Here is an 8,375-nt window from a genome sequence, read left to right on the forward strand (position 1 = left end):
TCTTCACCAGTTTCACGTTGTTTTAATGCAAACACATCATGCCCACTGAGATGTTCATTCTTTTTACGAACTCTGAGACGATTCAGCATCTCCGCAAATTCTGCATTTTCTTGCCTCAAAACTTTGGTAAGCTCAGCCACTTCAAAGTTGTTGTCCCACATGTTGGCTTCTGTGTTGTCAGAAAAAAGAGGTGTGCCTTTGACAGGTCTCAACTGAAAGAAGTCACCCACGCAGATCAGGGAAACATTTGCAAACAAAGAATAATCACCAGTCTGTTTTATTTGACGTAGTCTGCCATGAACGTAGGACAAAAGACGGTGGTCAACCATGGACACTTCATCAATGATCAAAATCTGCAAGTTTCGCATTTTCATCCTTAAAGTATTTACCTTCTCATCACCAAGAGGTTGATATGGCAGCTTAACATTTGCACCAATGGAGAATGTACTGTGAATAGTTGCAGCACCAATGTTATATGCAGCCACACCAGTGGGCGCTGTAAGGAGCACAGTCAGATCATCTGGATTGTCAGAAATCTGTGACAGCAGTCGTGTAGATTCGTACTGGATGGCTTTGATCAAATGGGATTTGCCTGTTCCTGCTCCACCAGTAATGAACAATCGCAACGGTTCAGGATTCTGTCCAAAGAGTATCTGCAGACACCACCGACGTACAGCATAAAATATTGCTGCCTGCTCTTCATTCAGTGTTCGCAATAAACCTAGTGCAGCATCTCGGGGCATTGTCATGTGATTAGTTTCCAGAGTGCACGTTGTCTGTGGATTTGCTGTCAGGTCAGGAATAAGATCACCAACATCATCACTGCCTTCTTCATCATCTACAGCTTTGGGTTTCATATCCAAACAACTGAGACGTTCGCTTTCTGTTTCTGGACATATCTGAGCCCAAGCGTCTTCTAAATCAATGTCGTTATCCAGCAACTGTTTGGCTTTGTCAATCTCATCGCTTTCTTTTTCAAATAAAGCTTTGTTGGAGTCCACAATTGACTGCACTTTTTGGATGTCAGAGCCACATTTCACTGCACCAGTTGTGTAGAACTGTTCGTATGTTTCAAACTGAGGCGGTCTGAGGTGGAAGTCCTCATAATAAGGCAAAAACAGCTGCAGCAATGAATGAAAGTACTTTTCTGGATTTTTTGTGTGTGAAAACCTGGGATATCTCACAACAGCAGGCTGTGTTCTGGTCCTTTTTCTGATGAAGCCACGGTTGTTGTTCAGTTGTATTATGTCCTGTGATTCTCTTTGTGGTGAAACCTCAGACTTTGAAAGAACTCTGTACTGAGAGCAAAAGCTGGCAAGGCATAACTCCTCCATTTCTGCTGATCTGGGTCTACTTTTGTATCTTTCCACCACATTAGTCATCCAAATGCTACTGTCATCATCAGGCTGTTGGAGCTGAGCTCTAGCTTGGAGCACATGCAAAGGCAAACTCATTCTAACAGGATTTTCACCAACAGGAATAAACTGTACATCACGAGAACATTCCTTCAAACGCATACGAGTCAAACGATACACTGCCTCTTGAGCTGAAACTTCTCTGTTGTGCAGGTAGACGCTGCCGAGCTGTTTGAATGCAGCTTTTGCATCAAGATTGCCATTCATCGCCTCCTTCTGTGCACGCTGTAACAGCAAACCCATTTCTTGCTCTGCTTTTGTGATGTATGACAGTATATAGACCACAACAGAATAGGCGTCGGTGATATACTGAATGTCCATGTTTCCTTGCCAAGCACGCAGTAAGTCTTTATTGTACTGGTTCACCCAAATATCAGACGGATTTCGCTTATGGACAATGCTTTTCTTTTTGGAACATATGGTGTATGCTCTCTCAAACAGGCCTTGATGTATCCCAAGAGACTCAAAAAAAGCATCAGCTGTATCAAAACTCAGGTCAGGATTGGCCAGCGCTGTTTTCACCTTCTTTATGATTGCATTGGCATTGGTATTTTCATCTTTTCCATTCAGGTCCTCTGAGTTCCCAGCTCTTGTAATGAAAGTACGGCTTGATGGAGGTCGTGGGAAATTGAATCGGCACACTGTATTTTTCTTACGGCATGTTTTTGAGTGTTTTGTGCTGTGTCTTTGTACGCTGCTCACAACCTCATGAAGCTCTGCATCAGACTCTGGTGGAATATCACAGGAAATGTATCTGTCTATGAAACGTACCACATCAGCATCACTGTCTTTATCAATCTTTGGTGCATCTTCCACCCAAAACAAACAGTGAACATGAGGAGAACCACGCTGTTGGAATTCAACTCGATAGAAGTAGTCCTTTATTTTGCCTATGGGTTCAGCTGGTGACAGGATTACATCACGAAGAAAACAATGCCATCGATAGTCAAACATTCTTGCTGCAGTAACTGGATTTCTTCCAATCAACGCACATTTTTGAGACCAGTCAAGTTCCTCCACAGGTGTTTCTTTTCCTTCTAACCTCAAAAGAGAAGCAAGCATTTCAGGCCATCTCAGATCAGCACTTGACATGCTTATGAAAAACGTTGGAATTGACAGTTGTCGAATCATACTGAACAAATCTTTCTGTACTGCCATCCAGTAAGGTGGGGTTCCACGAATTCCTCGCAAGAACTTGTACCCTTCATCATTTCGTAATATTTTACTGAGTGAATCTGAGTTCAACAACATGTTTGATGCTTCTTTCAGAGATGATTTGCCGCCACCTTTGCGCATTGCCACTGATACACCAGATATGACTTGATGCACTTCTGATATGTACTGTGCATAAAATATGTAGTCTGTGTTGCGACCAAAACGTCCATCAGCGTTGAGAATGCGACAGTTCAGGTAACGTGACAGAGTTATTTTTGATTCCCTTTCATCGTGGAATGTAGGTCCACCCAATGGAAACAGAGCAGGAAAGCATTTGGCCTCGTTGGTTTTATCAGATAGTAAACGAACTGGACTGTTGCCTTCAGCTGGTGCCACGCTCAGTATATCCTGAAAATTCTGATCAATGATCTCTGAACCCAGATTGACAGGTTGCAATGATGTGTCTGACAAGAGGCCACTCTGGTCTTTAATGTAGGTCAGTTCCTCCTCTGCTTGCTCTTCCTCAAGATTATTTTCATCATCACTGTTATTTTCATTATCACTGTTAGCTGGCAGCTCTTGGTTGTCCTCATTTGCCTCACATTGATCACTTCCATTCAGAGTGTTTACCCATTCATCATTTAAAATGACATCATCATACCACTTATTGTTTGCCATCAAATACCTCAGTGCATTCCTTACACGATCAGTGTGGACATACATGTACTCATAATGACCTTTGTATGTCAACTTGCGTTTGAGTTTGACTCTTATCATTTTATCATCACACTCGTTCCTTGGCAGAATGTTTGTCACGCTACTGTTATCAACAGGTACAGAGACACATGGACCATGGCAAGCTCTTTGGCGGCCTCGGGGCAAACACAGCAGCTTCATGAAGGGAATGTGACGAGCAATGAGATGTTCCTCCAAAGAATTCAGACATTTCAGTTCAGGTGGAATTTCATCCAAATGCATGTTGTTGGTGACACTCTCTTCTGGTAGTTTTCCTCCAAGCATTTTCCGATGACAGGAATGGCAAACCCATAATTTGCTGCAAGGACTATCAGACAAATGACATTCCTGCCCACATTCAATATCACAAACGTGTAAATATTGCAATGTTATACACCTCTTAGCCAGTGCAGCAACCTCTGGTCTTTTGCTTTCATAATGAGATCTTTTACACTCAATCACTTGTTTCCTGAAAAGTAAGCGATGACAAACAGAGCATACGTATTCAGGACCACAGCTTACGTCTTGACGAAACTGACTGATGACAAAGTCAATGTCTTGTTGCTTCTTTCTCATATTTGCATGAGTGTCACTGCTACTCTTAATTTTGTTTTGGCGAATTTCGTCATATTCATGATATTTCATCTTGCTTTTCTCGTTGATCTTCTTTTGAAACACGATGTTGCTCTTGTACTTCTTATGACTATAATCACGGACTTTATGTTGAAACACAACGTTGCTCTTGTACTTCTTATGACTATAATCACGGACTTTATGTTGAAACCCAATGTTGCTTTTGTACTTCTTATGACTATAATCACGGACTTTATGTTGAAACCCAATGTTGCTTTTGTACTTCTTATGACTATAATCACGGACTTTATGTTGAAACCCAATGTTGCTCTTGTACTTTGTATGACTGTAATCACGGACTTTATGTTGAAACCCAATGTTGCTCTTGTACTTTGTATGACTGTAATCACGGACTTTATGTTGAAACCCAATGTTGCTCTTGTACTTTGTATGACTGTAATCACGGACTTTATTTTGAAATATGATGTTTGTCTGATAAGTGTTTTTTGAGGATTCACACTTTGATTTTTTTAAATTTGAATCAGTACCATATTTATTATTATACTGTGCAAGTTTACGTGCCTTGAACTGCACATCGGTTCCATAGTTTGTGTTGAAATAATCACATTTCCTTTTCCGAAACTCAGAATTCATGCTGTTCTTGTGAAAATGTTCAAGAGAAGTCTCACGTTTGGCACTCCTAATGTACTCACATTCATTATATTGCTTCTTTTGATTCTCAGTTTTTCGCTTCTTCACATTGATATCACTGCACCGTTGACGTTCTTTTTCTGCTTTCGTGTCTGACTCGGTGAACTTTCTTTTCCGCTGGGGTCTTAACGTTCCCTCACCAATAGACTGGCATGTTCCGGCACAAGGACTCTGCGTATTTCGGTTTTTAACGCATGTTACAACCTCATAATGATTGGCGGTGTGATTTAAATATATACAGTTCTGAATGCATGGGCGTACAGTAGGTCTGTGCATGTTCCATCTCCCATCATTTAAGGTGAAGATAGTAGTTTGGAATAAATCGGCAGCAGCAAATATGTCGATCTCCTTTGCCCAGGTCCCACAGTAGTGTATCCTTGATTTTGTTACATAGTCCTGTACAGATGTATATTCATCTCTCAAGTAAGTCTCAAACTTATTGCTGTATTTCTGGAGGTGTTTCGTTACAGCCCGTCTAATTTTCAAGTGCTTCTCTTCATTGCTACAAATGCTAAAGGCAAGGCTGCGGTAAAAGCAATTCCCATCTGGCTTAATGCTTTGTATCTTACAAGGACAGCCCATATCATCAACACTGGTTGTTGCCTTCAACGCTTCAACATTTTCATTTGAAAGTCCAACAGCTTTGCACAGTGTATCCTGATCACTGCGAGTTAAAGGTTTAAATGCCTGCTTTGGGACATTTGTGTCAGTGATAATTACGTCATCACTGTGTGTTTTGCAAGTTGTCTCGTGCAGTTCAAAATCCCCTTTTATTTGAGCACGTTTAGCCTTTTCTGCAGAAGTCTCTTTTCGATTTACCTTTTGTCCAGCACCATTACGTGCAGCCTCTGATCGATCGATTGTAGCCGTCAGCTTGGTGTCATCTTTACCCAACATAGTTTCAGGAACACATTCAGGCTTCTGTGAAACATTACTCACGACACGTCTCAAAACATCGCTGTACAAAGGTTTGGTATTTGGGTTCGATTCACTCTTTGTGGACGCAGTTTGGTTGTTTGCATTACCTGGAACAGCAGTTGACGTTACTGAGCAACTTGTAGCCGTCTGACGTTTGTGCAAACCTTTTGATCCTGTTACCACATCGCTGTACAGCTGACGTACCTTTGCATGTGTCAACGTAGCTGTGTTACCTCGGGATGTGACGTTCTGTGATCGTCGTTCATTGCCAGTTCTGGTTACCGCAGCACTCACTCCTGTTACCTCAAACCGTGGTGTACTTACGCCAAACGATTGTGCATAATCATACACAAAGCTGACCAGTGACTGTGCGGAGCTAAAGTATGAAACACAACTTACCCTCTGACCTTTGTGATTAACCCAGGTGTTTGCATGAGAATTAACAAAGGCAAATCTGGTCTCTCCATTCACGATGGCACAAGTATTTCCACAAATAGTCAACAAGCAAGCATCATGACTGAACAGTGCGCGCTGCAGTGCTTCATCAAAAGGCAAAGCCACATCACATAAAGCAGGATCATAATTGTCAACACAAACAAACCCAGTGTAAGAATCTCCAAAGTTTAATGCAAAATCACAATTCCACACCCTGTGTTGTCTAGGCAATTCTGACACAGCAATGTAACCCCTTCCTTCAACATGGTCTCTGATTTGTTCATGTGCACTCATAGACTTGTACAACAGAGTTCCTTTTATTAAAACATCATCCAGATCTCCAGTTTCCCAGGTCCAAACGTTCTTCATCTTGGATTTCAGAACAGCTGTCAGACTGATGGCACCGCACTGCTTGTTGCCCACGTTACCAAAACGCACATCACCTTGATGAAAGGAGCCCGTCAGGAAAGACCTCTCTGGAAAATCAGGCTGAGTCAAAGTAACACACTCATTAGTAACATTGGGTTCATTCATGCAAGATGCATTATTTGAAGATAGCTTGATAGCACAGTCAAGAGAGAGAGAGCTTGGAGATTCAGTTTGGAAAGAAGTTTTTTGCAAGTTGGTAGAGAACTTTTCAGCACTTGTTTGAGACTTGTTAGAGAACTTTTCAGCACTTGTTTGAGACTTGTTAGAGAACTTTTCAGCACTTGTTTGAGAGTTTGAGAGTGGGGAGTCTGCAACGTTTCTGTATTGAACATTTCTGTATTGAACATTTCTGTATTGAACATTTCTGTATTGAACATCAAAGTCATGAACATCAAAGTCATACGCCTTTTCAGGCCAGCTTGATGTTTGGGCTTTCCAGGTGCAAGGACGCCCAACCTTGCTTCCAGGAGACCATAAGTCATCCTGGGTGCCAGTCGCTGCTCTTTTGGTGGAACACACCTGCAACACACAAATTGAACAGCGTTATTTACACATAACACACCTCATTCTTGCTGTTTTTAAGCACATAATACATCACGCCCTCCGACATCTCATTTGAATTTTCCTACAGTCAATACACAACCTCACGTACTGTTTTTACTCCTCACTACATCAACTGGCATGTGCTGCTTTTTGTAGGAGAAAAAAAAAAAAAGTAAAAGATTGCATAGCACTGAGATTGCATTATTCCCTAAGAAGGGGAAAATTACAATGTCACTTGTAAATTTATTTAATGTAATTAAATAAATAAATTTACAAGTGACATCACTTATTTTGCATAGCTGCCTGTTTTCCTTGAGTTAGTGCTATTAACACAACTATTCCTTGCACCAGACCCTGTCAATCAGTGGTAAATTGTAGACGTGTGAAAAACCACCTCTGAGAGCTCACGATCAGCCAGTCTCTTCTTTGCAGCCGCAGATTTTTTGGAACGTCCCATCTGCAATACACGCGTGGAAATGTACACTTTGACCCTTTTCCCAAAAAAACAACACGCATCTCAAAAATGACATTTCTTAAATATCAACCACAAATTATTTGACTATGTATATATCATGTACTGGTCTATAACTTTATTCAGTGTGACCATGCCATTTCACTTATTCATGGTGAAGACATGAAATATTTTTGCTTACACTATACTTTTTTGCTAAACATCAATACTTATAATGAATTCTAAGTACTTTGTGTAACAATCCTACCATTAGTACTTCATACATTCAAACTCCACCATCACACCTATGCACAACAAACCGCTTTTGACACTTCCTTCCATTAGTCGGTCACAGAGTACTACCAATTCAATATATAACATATATACATATACACACTGTGTTGTCACTTAGGCTAACTGCCATATTTCCACATTGCTCTTTACATACTGACTGCACATAACACTTCAGCAAAGCAAAGACAAGCTAGTAGCTAGCAATACTACTCCAAGTTAGAATACTATTTTTCTATATTTTTCATAAAAGACTTGAAAAGAAAAATCTAAGACAAACGCATTTTACCACATCAACATCTTAGTGTATACCTTTACTCACCTTTACAAACAGTAGTATCCTGTATCAGTACCTAAAACATACAAAAGTAATTAGTACCAAGCTCTGCAACACATTCAAAAGGTTATTATATGTGAAATTGCAAACCTGGTGCACATTAGACGGCCACTAGCTACAATTTACTCTACATTGTAATTACTCTCATTACACATAATGATAATGGTTATTTAAAAATAAAGAAAAACATTTGTCCTAACATGCAACATAAATATCCAAAAACCCAAACATTTTTTTTTTTTTAAATTCATTAAATCTAGTGTTTTCCTTATGATATTAAAACATGAGGTGGGCATAGGCTAACTGCCATATTTCCACATTGTTTATGCTATGTTTCTGCATTAAGCAGACGCTTTTATCCAAAGCGACTCAGAAATGAGGA

The 8,375-nt window shown here is 40.4% G+C and overlaps 1 long non-coding RNA gene across 1 annotated transcript; it reads right to left on the reverse strand.

Moving 5' to 3' along the window:
* Positions 1-6,126: 6,126 nt before the first annotated feature.
* Positions 6,127-8,151, reverse strand: LOC142376133 (uncharacterized). Its single transcript, XR_012769296.1, has 3 exons — positions 7,979-8,151; positions 7,309-7,371; positions 6,127-6,890 (listed from the first exon to the last, which is right to left on the reverse strand). It is a non-coding gene; the product is annotated as an uncharacterized LOC142376133 (long non-coding RNA).
* Positions 8,152-8,375: the final 224 nt, after the last annotated feature.

Source organism: Odontesthes bonariensis, unplaced genomic scaffold, assembly GCF_027942865.1.
Source record: "Odontesthes bonariensis isolate fOdoBon6 unplaced genomic scaffold, fOdoBon6.hap1 scaffold_185, whole genome shotgun sequence".
In the NCBI taxonomy this organism is placed as follows: domain Eukaryota; kingdom Metazoa; phylum Chordata; class Actinopteri; order Atheriniformes; family Atherinopsidae; genus Odontesthes; species Odontesthes bonariensis.